The sequence below is a fragment of the Engystomops pustulosus genome, chromosome 2 (assembly GCF_040894005.1).
Source record: "Engystomops pustulosus chromosome 2, aEngPut4.maternal, whole genome shotgun sequence".
Taxonomy (NCBI): domain Eukaryota; kingdom Metazoa; phylum Chordata; class Amphibia; order Anura; family Leptodactylidae; genus Engystomops; species Engystomops pustulosus.
This window is the reverse complement of record NC_092412.1, coordinates 153,050,844-153,072,115: the sequence shown is the minus strand read 5'-3', so window position 1 is coordinate 153,072,115 and position 21,272 is coordinate 153,050,844. Positions and strand designations below refer to the sequence as shown.

The 21,272-nt window shown below is 44.5% G+C and overlaps 1 long non-coding RNA gene across 1 annotated transcript; it reads right to left on the bottom strand.

Moving 5' to 3' along the window:
- Positions 1 to 1,112: 1,112 nt before the first annotated feature.
- On the bottom strand, positions 1,113 to 12,781 carry LOC140118715 (uncharacterized). The gene is made up of 3 exons (XR_011853244.1): positions 12,569 to 12,781; positions 5,746 to 6,251; positions 1,113 to 1,842 (listed from the first exon to the last, which is right to left on the bottom strand). It is a non-coding gene; the product is annotated as an uncharacterized lncRNA (long non-coding RNA).
- Positions 12,782 to 21,272: the final 8,491 nt, after the last annotated feature.

The window sequence follows — 21,272 nt, the reverse complement described above, 5'->3', positions numbered from 1 at the left end:
TATTTCCTGGCTGCAGAGACCCTGTAGGGTGTTGTAGAACATTTCCATTCTTAAATATGCATAGGGAGTGTGGTTTGGTCTTCAAACAATACTGTGTTTTAGTATGACATGCACATGACAGCCGCCGCTCTTAGAATCGCTTCACTCTTCAATTCCATGTGCACTTACAGAGTCCAACTTCCCCAAATAAGTGAAGTGGGAACGCAGCCTGATAAGGTAAAGTCTGTGCCAGCTTGAAAGGACTGAGCTGAGGGCCAAGATCCCACTATAACATCAAAGAGTGCACTCTTTTTACATTGACATCAGATGATTACATAGATTACGACAGAACCTGTTCTGTTAAACGCGGATACATCTAGAAACCCCCCAAAAGAGTGGAGAGGGTGTCGGCAGTAATTCTGCATTGACGTCACTGACGTCATTTTGCCCTTTATTTCATCCATTAGTGTCCGCTTTCAATCGGTCAATAATCCATCATCAGTATTGCTAAAGCCAAAAACTAACAGGAAAGGATCCAAAACAGAGATGACCAGTAAATGGTATATTTGCATGTCCTCTGTGTTCTGTATCCACTCCTGCTTTTGGCTATCAATCCTGAGGCTTTTTATTCCTTCAGACAGATGAAGTGAAGGGGAAAACTAAACATAGTGGCAATATCATAAAGCGGTGGAGGGTGGAAACAGCATTATGGAAATCACAGGGTGTTCCACTGAGACAGTGGGCAGTGGGCAGCAGCATGAGTAGGCCGCAGAGTGGCACAATGACAGTGTGGAGGTGTCAGCAAAATGGAAAGCCACAGAGTGGCACAATGATACAGCGTGGAGGTGGCGGCAGCAGCAGGAGCTTGCAGAGTGGCACAATGATAAAGTATGGATGTGGCAGCAGCAGAAGCAACAGCAGGAGCCCACAGGTGGCAGCAACATGGAAAGCCACAGTGGCACAATGATAGAGTGTGGAGGTGGCGGCAACCTGGTAAGCCACAGAGAGGCACAATGATAGACTGCAAATCCAAAGAAAAGACAGATTTAATTGCAAAAATCTACATTTTATTAAAGTGAACAAAGTATAATAAAATCATTTAAAATACCCTCAAAGCGGGTAGAAAGCTCAAATCCTGTGGCTGGCCTAGGTCCCATCAGAGCAAACACTTAAAAACAGGAAGAAAATTATATTTCAAAGTTTACAATATTAGCATATACTGCAATAAATCTTTCATTATCCAAAAGAAATAATAGTCTAATGCAGTGATGGCGAACCTTCTAGAGCCTCAGTGCCCGAACTTCAACCAAAAGCCACGTATTTATTGCAAAGTGCCAGCGCAGCAGTAATTTATTTCTCCTTGTTCATTGACAACTTTCAATCCTTCAGCCTCCTAAGGACACCAACCCAGTTGAACGGAGGAGGGCAAATTCATCTATCATTGTAGGAAGATTCTGCAGGTAGATTCTTTGAGTCCTGTCTGGTGAACTTCCTTCTGGGGTGATGGCCTGGGTGCCCACAGAAAGGGCTCCGAATGCCACCTCTGGCACCCGTGCCATAGGTTCGCCATCACTGGTCTAATGTATAGGTCACTAGTATTGATGAATGTGCATGGACGAGAGTCCACCAGAGAAACAGGACAGGTAGATAATAACATTACATATAGTGAAATCAAAACATGGAAAATTGCAAACATAGAAAAAGGATGGGATCCACGGCGAGGAGAAAGACAACATCAGTGGCCACTGTAGGTATTGGTATCCGTATTCTTCCTTGTTCTCTTCATAGGAATGGATTGCTGTGAAAAAATGCTAAGTGATGGAGAGTATCTTGTGTGTGATAACAAAGTGTGACTCTTTAATCCTGAGGGAACAAAAAACAGAGTTAGTGAAGAGAAAACCAAAAACTATAATTAGGGGCCCAATGTACACAACACTGCTATTTAAGGGGTCCAGGAGTGAAAAAGAACGTGTAAAAGAATCAAAGTGTGCTGAAATAGCGGAAAGCCACAGTGGCACAATGATAGAGTGTAGAGGTGGCGGCGACCTGGTAAGCCACAGAGTGGCAAAATAATACTGTGGAGGTGGCGTCAGCAGCGGCAGGAGCCCACAGAGTGGCACAATGATAGAGTGTGGAGGTGGCGGAAACCTTGTAAGCCACAGAGTGGCACAATGATAGAGTGTGGAGGTGGCAGACAATTCCAGTCCCTGGTAAAGATGGTAGGAGGCATATGGAGCAACTGGCAGCAGATGTGTGACATCAGGCGGCTGGCAGCATCAAAATAGTGGTTGAGGCAGGGTGAGTTAGAATCCAGAACATTTGGGACGTCATGGCTGATCTAATCTGATGCTTAAGGCATTGGTGAGTTGAAATCCGGGCCGATCCAAGCCTGATTCATCTTGACAAAGGTCAGTCTCTCCACATTATGCAACATACTGCAACTCCGCAAGTTGCGGCCATGCATCAAGTTTGGCTGCCCAGAAGTCCAGGGGATCCTCTACCTGGGGTGGTAAAGTGCTGTCCAGGGTCTGCCCCATGTCCTGCTGCTGGTGGTGGCTACCCTCCTTACTAGGCAGTGAAGGAAGTTGCTCATTGAGGACTCCAGACGTAAGCTGCTGCTGATGGAGCTTTTACTGCTCCTAACACGCATCTCCTAACCACAGTTGTGGTAGTAGTACACTGCCACAACTGCTAGGTATCCCTCGGTCAGACCTGACATAGGATGGACAATGGCAGATAAAGGCAGCGGTGAACTGTCTGCGCAGTATTTCTCTATAGTCCGCCAGTTGTTCCTCCATCTCGGCAGCTGGAAAAAAGTCACCCATTTTTGACTGGTAGCAAGGATCCAAGAGGGTAGAGAGCCAAAAGTCATCCCTATGCCAAATGTTGACTATTCGGCTGTCACTAGTTAGGCAAAGCAGCATGCTGCGGGCCATCTGCGCAAGTGACTCTGAGGGACTCTCAGCTTCAATCTCCACTGTATACTTCCACAGTGCTTCTGGGTCTGCTTCATCTTCTACCTCCTCTGGATGCTCCTGCTCCTCCTCTCTTGTCACCTGAGTGGAAAAACCACTGATTTCACCAAACTATGCTTGTGCTCCTATGTCCTCCTCTTCCAGTTCAGCCCCCACCGGAGTCCCAGGACATGAAGCAGTGGAATGACGTTATTCATCCCGCAGTCCTGGTGACTGACAAATAACGTGGCCTCTTCAAAGTGCCTGAGCAAACGGCAGGTGTCACGAATGAGCTGCCAGTGGCTGACATCAAAGTTACACAGGGGAGTACTCCGGTCCACTTGCATCCTCAAAAAATCATTAATGCATTTTCTCTGTTTATACAGGCGGTGTAACATATGGAGGCTTGAATTCAAACAGGTGGAAACATCGCATAACAGACTATGTTGTGGGAGGATGTTCTGACACTGCAAATCGAGGCTTTGTAAGAATGGTTGAAGTGCATGCACAGGGCATGGCCATTTTTAGAATGTTTTGCAGATGGGTGGAAGACTTGACATGTGCTCCATGCAGGGCATATGGGCTATCCCTCCTCGGTGCAGCACAGACACCATGTTCCTCCCATTGTCTGTCACCATGGTTCCTATTTTCAGTTGTCGCGGAGAAAGCCACACATTGATTTCTTCTTGCATGACACGGAGTCCACTGCGTGACTTCGTTCTCCCAGGCAAAGCAGGTGTAGAACTGCGTGACACCGCGTTGCCCTGCACATGTGGTATGGTTGAGCAGCACTTAGACTTGTGGAGGCTGAGGTGGTGGTGGAGAAGGAGGAGGAGCAGCAGTTTGACAATGCGGAGGAGAAAGCGGTGTCCCTTGTTTAAGTTGTTGGTGTGGCCGGGTGGGAAGCACATTCACCCAGTGGGCCGTATAGGACATGTACTGGCCCTGACTGTAGTTACAGCTCCACACATCCACACTGCTGTGCACCTTGGAAGAAACCGATGAGCTCAAGGACTGGCCCACCTTTTGTTCTACATAGTTATGAAGGTGTGGTATTGCGGCTTGGAACTCTCCACCTCAGTTTGGCACAAGCCATAAGTTCTCTGAAGGGTGCAGAGTCCACAACTTGGAAAGGGAGGGACTGCAGTACCAACAACTTGGACAAGAGCACGTTCAGCTTCTGCACCTTAGGATGGCTGGAGGCATACAGTTGTCTCTTTGTAATCGCCTCGCTCAACGACTGCTTGTGCCATGCATAGCTAGGAGCAGGAGCATCTGGACCAGGAGATGATGTCAAAGACAAACAGCTCCCTTCGGCAGAGGTACTGGAGCCTTGACTGTTTGAAATGGCATGTGTGCCACTAGGTGCTGCTGCTGTTGCTGAGACGGCAGGATGGACCTCCATATCTGTTCCACATTTCTCCCAGGCCAATGGATGGTGACGCTGCATGTGGGCCGTGGTGCCAACGTTAGCTCCCTGGCCATGCTTCACTTTCAGCCCGCAGATTCTACATATACACAATCTCGACTCCTCTGCCACACCGCCGAGGTGGTGATTTTACTCTCAACACTCAGCATTCAGTGACTACTAACGCCGCTGCCTCGCTGAGCCCCTGTACCACTGCTTACTTGGACCTCTGAAGCGGGGTTTGAACCCAGCGGCCGTTTGGCTCCCATCCTCACACTGCTGCCACCCTGCTGACTCACGGCCACAGTAGTGATTTTAGCGAAAATCACTCTAAAACTACGTGGATTTGACACGTATTTCTTGCTCTCAACTTTAGCAACACAAAAAGTATGGGAATTTGGGTTATACAGATACCCCATAATGGACACCCTGTAATTGGAGCGAAAATCACTCTATAAACTACGTGGATTTGACATGTATTTTTGCTCTCACCTTTAGCAACACAAAAGTATGGGAATTTGCATTATACAGATACCGCACAATGGACACACTGTCATTGAAACGAAAATAACTCTATAAACTGTGTGGATTTGACATGTATTTCTTGTGCTCAACTTTAGCAACGCAAAAGTATGGGAATTTGCGTTAGACAGATACTCCACAAAAGACACCCTGTAATTGGGGCGAAAATCACTTTATAAACTATGTCGATTTGACACGTATTTCTTGCTCTCAACTTTAGCAACACAAAAGTATGGGAATTTGCGTTATACAAATACCTCACAATGGACACCCTATAATTGGAGCAAAAAATCACTCTATAAACTACTTGGATTTGACACATATTTCTTTCTCTCAACTTTAGCAACAAAAAAGTATGGGAATTTGCGTTATACAGATACCTCACAATGGACACCCTGTAATTGGAGCAAAAATCACTCTATAAACGATGTGGATTTGACACGTATTTCTTGCTCTCAACTTTAGCAACACAAAAAGTATGGGAATTTGCGTTATACAGATACTCCCCAATGGACACGCTGGGAGAGGAGCAGAAATCACTACAGCAGCTGTGCGGATATGACACAGATTTCTTCCTAGTGGCTTCAGTAATAAAAAAACCCTGCTCTTTGGGTTATACAGATCCCCCTAAACGCATACCCTGGGAGAGGGGCAGAAATCACTACAGCAGCTTTGTGGATATTAAACAGATTTCTTCGTCGTGGCTTCAGTAACAAAAAAGAACTGCTATTTGGGGTATACAGATCCCCCTAAACGCACACCCTAAGATTGGAGCAGAAATCGCTACAGCACAGTACAGTAGAAGCAGCTGGATGCTACAGACAGCACATGCAATGTGAAATGCTGAGATTGCAAATGGCTGACAGTTTTTATAGCTCTTACAGGTCTGCACATCTCATCAAGGGTGTTCCTTTCTTCTTCCCAGAGTTCTCTGCCCCGTGTAACACATTGTGATCGAGGCCATTTAGCTAAAAAACGGGGGGAAAAAACTTTGTTCCCATGAATCAATGTAAACTTCGGATTCGTGATGAATCATATTTTCTGTGAAATTCGTATCGAATTCCACTTAGTTCATGTCGATTTGCCCATCTCTAGTCCAAGGTGTTGTTTCAAAATAAAAGTAAAATTTTGCATTCCATTTGCAAATCAAGCTCCCAGGTTGGAGAGGCACAATCCAAGCTCCTTGAAGTCTTGTGTGAAGTTTCCATAATCAGTGACTGTGTGGGGAGCCATTTCATCTGCTGGTGTAGGTCCACTGTGTTTTATCAAGACCAAAGTCAATGCAGCCATCTACCAGAACATTTTAGAGCACTTAAGGCTTCCCTCAGCCAAGAAGCATTTTGTGGATGGAATTTTCATTTTCCAGCAGGACTTGACACCTGTCCACACTGCCAAAAGACAAAAAAAAGAAAACTTGTCTGACTTTATCCTAAGAGAAAATCTATGGGGTATTGGTAAGAGGAAGATAAGAGGCAATAGAGCAAAAAACACAGACATACAGAAGGCGTCTATTAAATAAACCTGGGTTTCCATAAGACCTCTGTAGTGCCATCAGCTGATGCCCTCCATGCCACATCGTATTGATGCAGTGATTCATGCTAAAGGTGACCCAACCAACTATTGAGTGCATTTATTGTACATAATGGGGGTCATTTACTAAGGGCCGATTCGCGGTTTCCCTACGTGTTACCCGAATATTTCCGATTTGCGCCGATTTCCCCTGAATTGCCCTGGGATTTTGGCGCACGCGATCAGATTGTGGCGCATCGGCGCTGGCATGCACGCGACGGAAATCGGGGGGCGTGGCCGAACGAAAACCCGACAGATTCGGAAAAACCGCCGCATTTAAAAAAAAAAATGTGTTGCGGAGCTTGCACTTACCTTCACTCAGCCCGACTCGGTGAACTACAGTGCGTTCCGATGCTTTTCAGCGCCACCTGGTGGACGGCGGAGGAACTACCTTAATGAATCCCGGCCGGACCCGAATCCAGTGCAGACAACGCACCGCTGGATCGCGAATGGACCGGGTAAGTAAATCTGCCCCACTGTTCATTTGTTCCATTTGTTCAAAAATTTGGTCTTAGGCTTTTCTTTGGTTTTCTTTGGCAAAACACTATAATCATCAACATTAACATAGATAAACTCTGTTTAAAATAACTTCATATAATATATGAGTTTCACGTTTTGAATTGAATTAAAGAAAAAAGGGGAAAGTAGAAATTCATCAGTTTTTAAGGAACTGTTGAACAGGTTCAATAATATAGGAGATAATATATTTGCACTACTGGAATCTGGGAGACTGATGAAAGAGAGGAGGGAGAAACTCCCAATTATGAATTTGATTCACAATACATGGAAATGGTTTAGAACCTTTTTAATAATTCAGGGTTCCGCTATCTTTTCAACCCTGTGGCATAATGAGCACATTATAGAACTATGTAAGATAGAAGAATCACAATTTTGGAGAAATAGGGGTTTAAGATATATATCTGATTTTTTCATGAGGGTTCACTGGCGTCCTTCGGCAAACTGAAACAGAACTATCAATTAAAAGACTATGGGGCAGATTTATCATGTGTCTGAAAGTCAGAATATTTCCAGTTGCCCATGGCAACCAATCACAGCTCCCCTTTAAAATATTCATGAGCACTGGTGAATTGAAAGCTGAGCTGTGATTGGTTGCCATGGGCAACTGGAAATATTCTGACTTTCAGACACGTGATAAATCTGCCCCTATGACTATTTTAACTATATGCGAGTGAGACATGCAGTTAGAGCAGAAATCAATAAGGATTATTTTAGAGTGGAGAACTGTGGCTTAATGTCCTTTATATTTACTTTGATTAATGCACCAAAAAATCTATCAAGAATATATAGAGGAATAATGTTAGAGGTAGAGAAGAACTTGAAACATCCCAGCCAAAATAAATGGGCAAAGGTTTGTGGCACACTAGATGAAGAGCACTGGAGTCATATTTATAGAAATGTAAGATATACCTCTAAGGCCCCGTTCACACTTGCGTTTTTCACACGCGTTTTCTGCGCGTGCTTTTGCGCGCTGACCTTGCATTGCACTCTGACCCATTGTAACCAATGGGTCTTTTCAGACTTGCATTTTTTTTCACACACACACCCCCTTTTTTTTAACACGCATTTAAATCTCGACATGCTCTACTTTTGCAAGTCACGCGTGTGAAAAACGCACCATACAAGTCTATGGAGATGCATCAAACACGCATTGCACTCTGAGACACTTGCAAGTGCAATGCATTTTTCATGCAAGTGCAATGCATTGAAATTGCATCGAAATTGCATTGAAAACACTCATGAAAAACTGAGACACTGAACAAACACTGGGGGTCATTTACTAAGGGCCCGATTCGCGTTTTCCCGACGTGTTACCCGAATATTTCCGATTTGCGCCGCTTGTACATGAATTGCCCCGGGTTTTTGGCGCACGCGATCGGATTGTGGCGCATCGGGGCCGGCATGCGCGCGACAGAAATCGGGGGGGCGTGGCCAAACGAAAACCCGACGTATTCGGAAAAACCGCCGCATTTAAAAACCGAAAATGTGTCGCTTGGGGAGCGCTCACCTTCACCTTCTATGGGATGGTGCATTCCGGGGCGTTAAGATTATTTTCGGCGCTGCAGCGCCACCTGGTGGACGGCGGAGGAACTACCATCTTAAATCCCAGCCGGACCCGAATCCTGTGCAGAGAACGCGCCGCTGGATCGCGAATGGGCCGGGTAAGTAAATGTGCCCCACTGACTGAAAACTGATTGCACTCTGATGCAAAATGTGCGTTTTTCACTGACCAAACCCTGATCGCACCCTGATCAAACTCTGACGTGATCTACAATGCAAGTGTGGAAGGGGCCTAAGAGTTGGAACCACAGGTTAATTCAATTAAATATACTCTATAGAATCTACTACTCCCCAGATATACTGTATAAGGCTAAACTCAGAGACAACTCGAGATGTAATAGGTGCCAGGAGGAGGGAGCCGATATTACGCACATTTTATGGAACTGCGTTAAAATAAGACAACTTTGGATGGAGATATATGAGTGCATCACGGAGAGATTGGAAATTAACTTAGTCTTTGATGCCTCAGTGGCTATTTTGGGACTTATTCCAGCTTCGGGGATGTCTAAAGGGAAAAGCCTTTTAGTTCACAAATTACTTTACTCAATGGGAGACTGTCACTGATAAGAAATTGGAAAGGGGGAAATACCCCCAAAATAAAAGAGTGGCATATATTAGTTGAAAGAATGATGAACTACGAATCAACTCCTTTGGGATGTTTGATGGAATGGAATTTAAAGGACAAGAAAGAATCTGATTGTTGGTCGGAGTGGAGAACACGATAAACCTGATTTGGTATGATCAACGTATTTACTTAATTATTGATTTATTTATTTATTTTTTTTCCCTTTCGTGGTCCTCCCATCGGTGCCGGGGTGGGTAAGGGGTATTGGGGGGGAGGGGGCTGGGGTGTCTTGCGATTAGATATATTGTAATAGGTTTTGCATACACTAAAAAGGTAAAAAAAAAAAAACGGTTATAGCTAAGCGTGTTTGGCTTTTTGTTATGGTATATGAACCTCAAAGTTTGTATTATATCTGTAGATGTGTGTGTTGGAAACATATAAGAACTCAGACATGGTCAATATGTAATATTTGTAACATACAAAGATATACAGATATTCAGATGAATATATTAATTTATGTTCTAATGCACATATAGACTATGGAAACACAAGCATGTATCTATCACGATCTGTTTTTTTCTCTATCACGATCTGATTCTTTATATGTATAATTGCTATTCTTTTAATAAAGCAATTTAAGAGAAAAAAAAATGCTGATTTAATTTATTGAGAAACACTTGTAAATGTTGTTTTTAGTGGCTTTTATTCCTCTCTTTACAGTTCCAGATCTTCTGCCAAGGCCGCTGACATGAAGTCTCTTCTTGATGGACTTCCGATTTAGTGTTTAACCTATGTACACTAGTCTTTCCAATTTTGTTTATCTGCTCACTTTCCCTCGGTAAGATACGGGCCATGACGGGTTGAGGGGCAAATCGTATAATGACAACTGCGATTCCTTGGTGCCCCATTTAATTCAACTTTCTTCTGCAGTTCCTTTCATTACACTCGATTAAGTTGTGCCTTTCATGCGCAGTTTGGCTACCTCAGCCTAAAAGCAGAATTCACGTCAAAGAGGGATTATTAGGTTACTTGGATGTCCCTAAGCCATTCACTCAATTCTATGCTTTCCTATGATACCGCGGTTGATGGCCCTTTGATAGGGCCCTCCTGTGTAGGAAGGAGGACATTCCTGACCTATATGATGAGTAATGGAAAGAAGTTGAGCTATCCTTTTTTGACTCTGGTGTGAGTGCTAGGAAATTGATTCAGACTAAATTCTTTCACTGTATTACCCCTGACAAAATTCATCATATGGGTGTTATGTCCAATAAAAACTTGTTTTCGCTGTTAGGCTGAGAGTGGTTCCTTTCTGCACTGTGTTTGGTCTAGCCATAGGGTACATACATTCTGGTCAGAGGTGTTATAGTTTCTTAAGCTCTACTTTGTTTTCCACTGGGTTGTGTCCGCATTTCTCCTGGATATAATTAAAGGGGTTGTCCGGCTGGGAAATAGTCCACCTGACCCCTGTACCAGCGCCGCATAAAGCGATTAGACATGGTATGGATGTGCCAGGCGGCTGGAAGTTGCTGGAGCTGAGGTACCGTGTCCCTGTAATCAAACAGAGGCACAACCGAGATGGGAGTGCAGAGGCACAAGGGAGATTAGGAGTGCTGAACGAGTTTAGTACTCCTTTACTTTTTTTTACAGCCCATCCCACCCATCTATAGATTTTTTATGAAAGTCGGACAACCCTTTTAATGAATTAATTCACATTCATTATGATGAAATCTTCTTTCACATTATGCTTTATTATGCCGATAACATTGTAATGATAAAGTGGAAGGATACTGATTCACCTGCTATGAAACTTCTCCTGATTAATAATTTTTCACTTGTGGAGTTGTGGTTGCTGGGGGCAGTGAGTGTATGAATGTCTTGGTTGCAAATGGTGTGTCGTTTGCTTCAGTGTTCTGTTCTGAGATATAATTTTCAGATTGACCATCCTTACTATGGCAATCTGTACTATATCCTGTTACAATGCCATGAATGTATTTGTTTGCCACTCTGATGTCACAATAAGCTACACTGCACTATTTGTGCTCTATATTGTGATTTCTCTTTCTTTTATTGTTCAATATTAAACACTCCTGTAAAAATGTGGGAGAAAGTAAAAATAATGTAACAATCTTAGCTATGTCTTTAACTTTAGGCTCTTTAACTTTAACTATAAAGAACCTTCGGGAGTCTCCATCTGATGTAGCAATGCCTCAAGTGAATCAGGTTCTAGCTTTGAGGAAGGACAGATGCAGGATCAATAGTCATTTTTATACTGTATATCACCTATACTTCATTAAGTGAAATGTGTTTATTGAAATTTCCTATTTGATAGAAAGATTCTCAGCAATCAATGCTGCTAACCAAGGAATGTGGATTTGTATGGAGGAAATGGGTCATATATACAAATATAAATAATAATTCTAAATAAGTACAAACATTCACCTGGGTAATTTAAAGGGGGTATAGCACTAGTTCTCCATTCAAGGGGTTAACCACTATTTGGCAGGGATAAACCATTAGCCCTAATAATTATTACGCACTCAGGTGAATGGTAATTTCTCTCACACTGTTTCCTGGCCGCTAACGAGCTTCTGACTCGTTAAAAGGCCTGCAATTAGTGAGTCAGCAGGGTGGACAAAATAGCTGAATTGCCATTAACCCTTTAATACTCAAAGAAAAGGGGTACGTTGTGGAATGGTCCTTTGTAGCAATACCAAAGTTTCTTTCACAGATACTCAGCTAGTCACTGTGTTTGTATTAGGCATATTTAGAACAAGCAAAGAGTTAAAACATTCATATCTTTCGTTACCTGAAATATAGGCCTTTAATAAGATCTTTAGTGGCGACAATAAAGATACTTGCATGATTGGGTTAATTTGTTTAGGTAGCCAGAATGGATCTGGGCATAAAGAGGTAAGGATGAAGAAACAGTCAGTGGTAGTGGGAGTGGGGCACGCCAATTGGACATAAAATAATGAAGCCATAATTTTATTGTTGAAAGAGGAGCAGATTGGAAAGAACAGTCTCCGTCTGGCTCCGGAAAATCTTTTAGATTGGCAACAGAAATCTCCATATAGCCATTTTTTCATTGCCAGAAAATCCTATTTCGCTATTTTTGTATTAGGACAATACTTACATTTATTTCACCAATATATTAAACCCTATAACTAAGTCTAAGAATTTCCACACTTTGCTACTCTGGACATTTTTTCTCAGTTTGGCTATTGCTCTTTTTCTTCATAAAGCTTAACATGGACAAATTGACAAATTCTATGTTATCCTTCATGTAACACATACTTCCCACAAGAATTACCAATCATAACTAATGACTGCACAATCTCCAGACCCTCACTACATCTGCCTCCACCACAAGACCATCCCCTGCATCCAATCCTTTGTTAACCTGAAGTCTACTAAATTCCTGTTCGATAACCTCATCATAACCCCTTCCATACTATAAATTTACTCACATGTAAAATAGAATCCTCACAATACCTTTGCTTTCATGTTGTAGATGTTCTCACAATAGTCTCCTTTACGTGGACCAAAAAACATCAGATTTTCAGGTGGAATTGTGTCCAAGTAGTGGAAGCTGCAGTTCTTGGCTTAAGTCTTCAGACTTGCCCTATGTGCTAGGTAGTAGGCCTGAGGCACTAGTAGTTCCTGGGATTGATGGCTGTGGCAGCACTGAAGGTGTGCTGCTCACACTGTGCTCACTGAGAGCTAACTCTTCAGACTATGTGCTCTCACCCATCAGGGGTTTTTATACTCCCCCTAGTCAGGGGGTAGCACCTCTCCAAACACATTCCAGCTGACATAACAGACAGGTCATTGGATAATCAGGGAACACCCCTGCTAATGTATAGGCAAGGGGTAGTTGTGAATAGGGCCCTCTATCTGTCTCTCCCCAGCAGGTGAGCCTGCACAACTCGCCTAAGGGATAGTTCAGTAAGTCTGAGGTAATTCAAAGCTGTAGATTCTGCCTGAACAGGCAAGGGTTAAAGTGGATGTGAGTATCAGCCAATTGTATTTCTCATGTACACTGGGGTGTGATTGGAGAGGTAGCCACCACCTGACCAGGATAACAAAACCCCTGGATAGGGAGGGACTAGACTTCTTTCCAGAGGGTCTTCTACCACAGAGGTCTTTCCATAAAGCCTATCGGATCCAAGCTCTCCCCTGAGAGCACATCCTGTCACAAAGAGAGCGAATAGAGAGACAGTGTCAGTCCACCATCATGACTGGCACTCATTTAAACCCAGGACAAGAGCTGCAGCTTCCACAACTGGGTATAGCTACATCCCAGCCTGCATCTACTACCAGGCTCCTGAACCAATTCCTGAGGACACCTCTCCAGGACCACTCCAGTACCAGTTCTGCTGCAAGAACGTTTAGGCCTCTTTGCTTGCTATTGTTCAATAAAGAACTGTAAGTTATTTTGCACAACGTTGCCTCCGTCTGGTCTCTGGATACGGCTGTCACCACCACGGGTTCTCCATCCATCACCCAGGGACATACATTACAAGCATCAAGGGGTTGCCCCAGGGAGATCCAGTACATTAGGCTTTCCCTCCATATTTCTTGCACACATCACCCTGCTGGAGACCTGCCAGGCTGTAGGACAGCCCTCCGGTCCCCATACCAAGCACCGTGACATCGCATTGCCTAGGCCGCAACTGCCAACCACTCCGGTATTCTGGGCCCTGGCTGCCTCCAGGCCCCAAGAAAAGGCTAGGCCCGGTGGGGGATCTTGCAATTACATACACCAGTTAACTGTTGCCTTTCCAGGCAGTATCTACAGCTGAAATTAAACAATACCCAGGTTCTAGAACCTTCCTAGAGGGTTTGTGCCTCCTCCTATCAACTCCTGACCTGGAGAGGGTGCTATCCGCAACTACCAGCCAACCTATGCATTGGCATGGGTGTTGCATACCCCCTTGGTAATTGAAAGAACGGCCCACGGCTCGGCTATGGACTGGATGGGAGTGTAGGCTAAAGCTGTCCAGTAGCACAAAGCTTCCAGAGAGTCCATGCACACCACAACGTGTAGGGTTGCAAGTAATAAAGTGCACTTGGCTATGTGCAGTACAGGGGAGACAAACGGTCTACAGTCGTGACTTCAGGCACGTGTTGGTGTTAGATTAAGTCACATAAAAATGAGAACCATACAGTAGGTAGCTAATGCCCTTAAAACAACAGTTTTTTTTAGAAAAGGTGTGGTGTCATGTCCTGTAATTCACTCTTTGCATCAAGGCCTGAAAATTTACACGTCACCTGGGTGGAATAATCATAAACATCTAAAGTGTATATAGTACACACGGTATAGCTGCTGTCTCACGGTCTTATCCTAGTGAGTGACTTCTAGGTGTCACTACTACCCCCAGTCCCTTAAAGACCCACGGTTTACAGAGGCCACACAAATACGAAGCTTGGGGTTGAGGCGTAAGCCTGCGGTCAAGATTTAACAGAAATACAAAGAGGGTCCGACACAGTCCTATCCTCCTGGCTTCAAAGCCTATAAAAGGGTTAAGTTCAACCTAACTTATAGTATTGTTACTATAGTTATGCAAACAACTATTGACTTTACCATCTCAATGGGTTCATAGTATGGAACATTATACAACGTTACAGTAAACAGGATGGCAACTTTAAGTAGCAAAAAGAGGAGTCCATGTCCTGTAAAAGAAAGGCATGGAATGCATGGTAACATTATACCAATAGATATGTAGAGTTCTTTTAACCTGAAAGAGGGGGGATATATTAGCACATGAGTAAAATGTCAGTTTCCTACAAGGTTAGGCATATTGTGCACAAAAATTAACTTTTTCCTTAGCGTATCTGCCTATAAGTCCATCCTCTGGGCACAGTCCGTGGTGAAGGAAAAAGTGCAAAAAATAAAGCAAAGGATCCCTACTGGATGTGAGGAGCGGTCCTTTGTAGAAGGCGTTTTTAACTCTATTATCAGCAGAGAGGTGTGCTTTTATAGCACAACTGGGGAAAAGTTCATGAAGAGTCTCTTGATTTTATAATAATTGAGAGGAGTCCAGGAAAGTCTCTAGCTCTTTAAGGGATATTGGGCGCAGCCAAACTGGGAGAAGAATCAAAAATATTAAATGTCATATTTACATCCTGATAAGGGGCTGCAGCCCATCAGGGATTAGTCACTGTTTGAGTCGTGATCAGAGGATACTGATTCCGGATCCCTTGCCAGGACTCCAGCTGGCTGGGGACACCAGCTGGTGGTTTAGGGAACTGCAGGCTCCTCAATGTCGTCGCTGGTCTCCTGGGGCTTAGGAGCAGGAATGCTGGCCTCTGGAGTGTCAGCCTCACCAGCCGGTTGATCTACAAGACCCAGGACCCAAGTCTAGGAACAAATAAATGGGAGCCTGTGGCAGTGCCTTAGCTCCTTCTGCATCCACTAATTCTTCTAGGGCCGGATCATCACCTCACTGATAGGGAGCCACCGGACTAGGGTCTCTTGTTGGAGAAATCGAAGGGGACTCATCCGCCAGACCATCCGCCACAGAGGACCCCTGGGATCCAGCAACACTGGCGGCTGGAGAGATGTACGGAGTGTTCCCCTGAACCAGGCCTGGTCCATGGATGGCAATGGGACCCATGCTGACAATCACCGTTGACAGAGCACTTATGTGGGTCACCCCCTGGGGAATTGCAGCCCGGGAAGAGGTGGGAGGCTCTGGCCAGAAGAGGATGGCTGTAGTAGAGGTGCTCTTCGGGGTCCAAAATGCGGGTTACTCCAGCAGCCCAGGCCCAGCCCCTCTTGTAGGCTGAACTTGACCCACTCTTCTGGCTTGCTCTGGGAGGTTGGCTGTTGCCTTTCCAGGCAGTAGCTACAGCTGCAATTATATTTGCCTGGATCTCCCATTGCTGACCCCGCATTGGACTTTGATGTTGCATCTCTGCTGCCTGCCTAGACCTAACCATGAGACAGTTTCCTCCTAAGGTACTTTGACCTCGGCTGCCACCGAGGCCTAGTCGCACCTGTGGAACGACCTGGTGGTACCCTGTCACAGCAAGTGCAATCCATTTTGTGGCGGACTCTGCTGAAGACCAGGTGCCACTAAGACTCCGGTCCCAGGTGTCGGCTAGTACCACCTCCCGTGGCGGTCCAGTGGATCCACGCATCCCGAACTCTGACAAGGGGCTTTTGAAAAAACACCAATTGCCCATGTCAGCTATATAGAAGAGGCTTCTATTATTAGGAACAGGTGGAAATCAGAAATAATTGCCCTATACAGGAACTCTGAAGAATCAGTGAAGAGATATTCTCACTGTTTATAGAGGATTATACAGCTATACTTGTAAAGACCAGGCCGGATTATTTACTGCATCATACAGAAAAATCTTGAAAGCCATGTATAGTATTCATCTCTAGAAGAATCATGAATACTCATAATTAATCATACTTTGTTGCAATGTTTCACCTGCCCCTGCCCCAGGAGCAGAAATTGAGTAGCAAAATTCATAAGCATTCTTATTGGAGGTTGAGGTCGTGGGAGGTGGACCATCAGAAGAGACCTATGTTGAAGATCAAACACAACTGCCAATGGCTGTTACTTTCTGCGACAATTTATTAGGGGTTTGATTAGAATTAGGCAGAGTCTGCTGATTTATTTTTTTTTTACCTTTATTTCATTTTATGGCTCAAACTCATCTTGCAAAGCAGTGTGCTTTCAGTGTAGGCTACAAAATAGCCATAGGAGAACCCCAGCGGCTTACTTAGGCCTACAATAGCGTTATATTTTCCTTTTTTTTGTTTGCTTGTGGCTGGGCTTTCTGGCATTAGTAGTGCAGCTAGTACCATATTGTGAGGAATTTGCTGGGAGACCTGCGACCGTTGTGTTTAGCTCTTAGTGACACGCATATCCACCTCAAACACCGAAGTGGGACAATTTATTAGGGGTTTGATTAGAATTAGGCAGAGTCTGCTGATTTTTTTTTTTTTTTTTACCTTTATTTCATTTTATAGCTCAAACTCATCTTGCAAAGCAGTGTGCTTTCATTGTAGGCTACAAAATAGCCATAGGAGAACCCCAACGGCTTACTTAGGCCTACAGTAGCGTTATATTTTCCTTTTTTTTGTTTGCTTGTGGCTGGGCTTGCTGGTATTAGTAGTGCAGCTAGTACCATATTGTGAGGAATTTGCTGGGAGACCTGCGACCGTTGTGTTTAGCTCTTAGTGACACGTATATCCACCTCAAACACCGAACTGGGACAATTTATTAGGGGTTTGATTTGAATTAGGCACAGGCTGCTCATTTATTTTTTTTTACGTTTATTTTTTTTTAGAACTCAAAGTCATCTGGCATAGCAGTATGCTTTCAGTGTAGGCTAGAAAATAGCCATAGGAGAACCCAAACAGCTTACTTAGGCCTACAATAGCGTTAGATTTATTGTTTTTTTTTGTTTACTTGTGGCTGGGCTTGGTGGCACTAGTAGTGCAGCTAGTACCATATTGTGAGGAATTTGCAGGGAGACTTGTGACCGTTGTGTTTAGCTCTTAGTGACACACATATCCACCTCAAACACAGAAATGGGACAATTTATTAGGGGTTTGATTTGAATTAGGCACAGTCTGCTCATTTATTTTTTTTTTACATTTATTTACTTTTATAACTCAAAGTCAGCTGGCATAGCAGTGTGCTTTCCGTGTAGGCTAGAAAATAGCCATAAGAGAACCCAAATGGCTTACTTTGGCCTACAATAGCGTTATATATTTTATTTTTTGTTGATTTGCTTGTGGCTGGCCTTGCTGGCACTAGTAGTGCAGCTAGTACCATATTGTGAGGAATTTGCAGGGAGACTTGCGACCGTTGTGTTTAGCTCTTAGTGACGCACATATCCACCTCAAAAACCGAAGTGGGACAATTTATTAGGGGTTTGATTTGAATTAGGCACAGTCTGCTGATTTATTTTTTTTTACGTTTATTTTTTTTTATAACTCAAAGTCATCTGGCATAGCAGTGTGCTTTGAGTGTGGGCTAGAAAATAGCCATAGGAGAACCCAAATGGCTTACTTTGGCCTACAATAGTGTTATATATTTTATTTTTTGTTGATTTGCTTGTGGCTGGCCTTGCTGGCACTAGTAGTGCAGCTAGTACCATATTGTGAGGAATTTGCAGGGAGACTTGCGACCGTTGTGTTTAGCTCTTAGTGACACACATATCCACCTCAAACACCGAAGTGGGACAATGTATTAGGGGTTTGATTTGAATTAGGCACAGTCTGCTGATTTATTTTTTTTACGCTTATTTTTTTTTAGAACTCAAAGTCATCTGGCATAGCAGTGTGCTTTCAGTGTAGACTAGAAAATAGCCATAGGAGGACCCAAACGGCTTACTTAGGCCTACAATAGCGTTATATTTTATTTATTTTTTGTTTGCTTGTGAGTGGGCTTGCTGGCACTAGTAGTGCAGCTAGTACCATAATGTGAGGAATTTTATGGTACTAAGCTCCCTGTGCGCCCTTGTACTGAAACCGGCGCAATGAGAAGACGGGCCGCGGCGCGGGACATCGACAGCACCGGAGGAGGTAAGTACATGTTTATTATGTTTAAATACCCCTCCCCAGCCCGGCCATAAAAAATTTTTAAACCCGGATAACCCCTTTAGGCACAGCACAAAATCGAGTTGTGTGCTGTCAGTGTAGGTTAGAAACTAGCCATAGCAATAGGATAGCATCGTTTTGTTTTAAAAAAAACAAAACAAAAAAAACACAAAAAACAAAAAAAATTTACAGTTTACACTTTAATTTGGAAAATGTTTAACCCGAGGCCTAGGGGTAGAGGACGAGGGTGTGGATGTGGGCGTCCAACTACTGCAGGGGTCAGAGGCCGTGGTCCTGGGCGGGGTGAGACACCACCTGCTGATGAGGGAGCAGGGGAACACCGCAGAGCTACACTGCCCGCTCACCGACTGTTGTGCGATGTGCCCACGAGGTGGAATTCAACATTAACCATGTTATCCAGAGTTTACCAGCAGCGCAGAGCGATTGTAGACTGCAGATGTCAACTTCCACCAGAACTGGTAGTCAGGTCCGTCAGCTTCCTCAAGTCTACAATGAGAAGTGGACATGGATGTCTGATATCTGTCAGGTACTGAGTAACTTTGAGGAGTCAAGACAGATGGTCAGTGGCGATGCCGCCATCATCAGCCTCACCATCCCGCTGCTTGGCCTGTTGAAAAACTCTCTGGTCAGCATGAAGTCGGAAGCTTTGTGCTCGTCACAAGAGACGGGGGAAGAAGATTCCCTTGTTGATAGCCAAAGCACCCTCAGGTCTGTTTCTCAGCGCATATCGGAGGAGGTGGAGGAGGATGAGGAGGAAGAGGAGGAGAATGTTGGCGAGACAGAAGAGGGGACCATTGTTCTGTCCTTCACTGTTCAGCGTGTATGGGCAGAAGAAGAGGAGTTGGAGGAGGAGGAAATGGAGAGTCAGGCCAGTGAGGGGAGTGAATTCTTGCGCGTTGGTACTCTGGTGCATGTGGCATATTTTATGCTAGGCTGCCTATCCCGTGACCCTCGCGTTCAAAGGATTTATTCCAGCACCGATTACTGGGTATTCACTCTCCTGGACCCACGGTACAAGCAAAATCTTTCCACTCTCATCCCTGGAGAGGAAAGGAGTGTGAAAATGCATGAATACCAGCAGGCCCTGGTGCACAAGCTGAAACAGTATTTCCCTTCTGACAGCGCTAGCGGCAGAGGGCGTACTTCAGCGGGACAAGTAGCGAGGGAGAGTAGGCGAGCAGGCAGCTTGTCCAGCACTGGCAGGGGTACGCTTTACAAGGCCTTTGCCAGTTTTATGTCACCCCAGCAAGACACTGTCACCTATCCCCAGTCTCGGCAGAGTAGGGCTGATCTTTACAGAAAGATGGTGAGGGAGTACGTAGCTGACCATACCATCGTCCTAAATGATCACACAGCTTCCTACAACTACTGGGTTTCAAAGCTGGACATGTGGCACGAACTGGCGCTGTACGCCTTGGAGGCTCTTGCCTTCCCTGCCGCTAGCGTCTTGTCCAAGCGGGTTTTCAGTGCAGCTGGTGGCATCATCACCGATAAGTGTAAACGCCTGTCGACTGACAGCGCTGACAGGCTGACGCTTATCAAGATGAATAAAGCCTGGATTTCTCAGGATTTCCATTCTCCACCAGGTGAAGAAAGCTCAACCTGAATAATTTATGCACTCCTCCTCCTCATTTTCCTCCTTCTCCTCCTCTTTGTACACTAAAGCAGAGGAAACTGGCTAATTTTTGCCAGGGCCAACTGGCTCTAGCTATAGTACTCTATGTATTTAATTTTTCTGGAGGACCACCTACCTGCTCCTCTGGTTTGAAGACTTTTTTGGACTGCCACATACAGGCACTCAATCTATTTAATTTTTCTGGAGGACCACCTACCTGCTCCTCTGGTTTGAAAACTTTTTTGGACTGCCACATACAGGCACTCAATCTATTTAATTTTTCTGGAGGACCACCTACCTGCTCCTCTGGTTTGAAAACTTTTTTGGACTGCCACATACAGGCACTCAATCTATTTAATTTTTCTGGAGGACCACCTACCTGCTCCTCTGGTTTGAAAACTTTTTTGGACTGCCACATACAGGCACTCAATCTATTTAATTTTTCTGGAGGACCACCTACCTGCTCCTCTGGTTTGAAAACTTTTTTGGACTGCCACATACAGGCACTATCCAAATTAAATTGTCTCCATAGCAGCATCCACACGTCGTCTTTTTAGCTGCCTCCACACGTTGTCCATATAGCTGCCTCCATACATCATCCCCTTATCAAGCGAGCTGTGTCAGGCAGAATTTTGGGTTGTTTTCATGGCTTCCACATCAAACCTGTTTAACTTTGTCGCCACCCTGCTGTGTTATCCACAAAATATACTGTCAAACTTTTATCATTTACCGATATTATTTCAGCGCATCTTGCGCATCTGTTTACATTCCCCTCACCCGCCATATCCCAAACTTATAAGAACACTACTACACTTGATCTTATACAAAAGGTTCTTAGAAGTGCTGTTTGGGGAGGAGCCGAGAGACAGGGGCTTGGACAGGCGAAAGCTTGCCTGGCAGCGGACCGCCAGCTCCATCCCAAGAACCAACTAACATAGTTTTAACTGCAGCACCTTTAATCTACTACTACTTCACTGCCTTCATACATCGTCCCC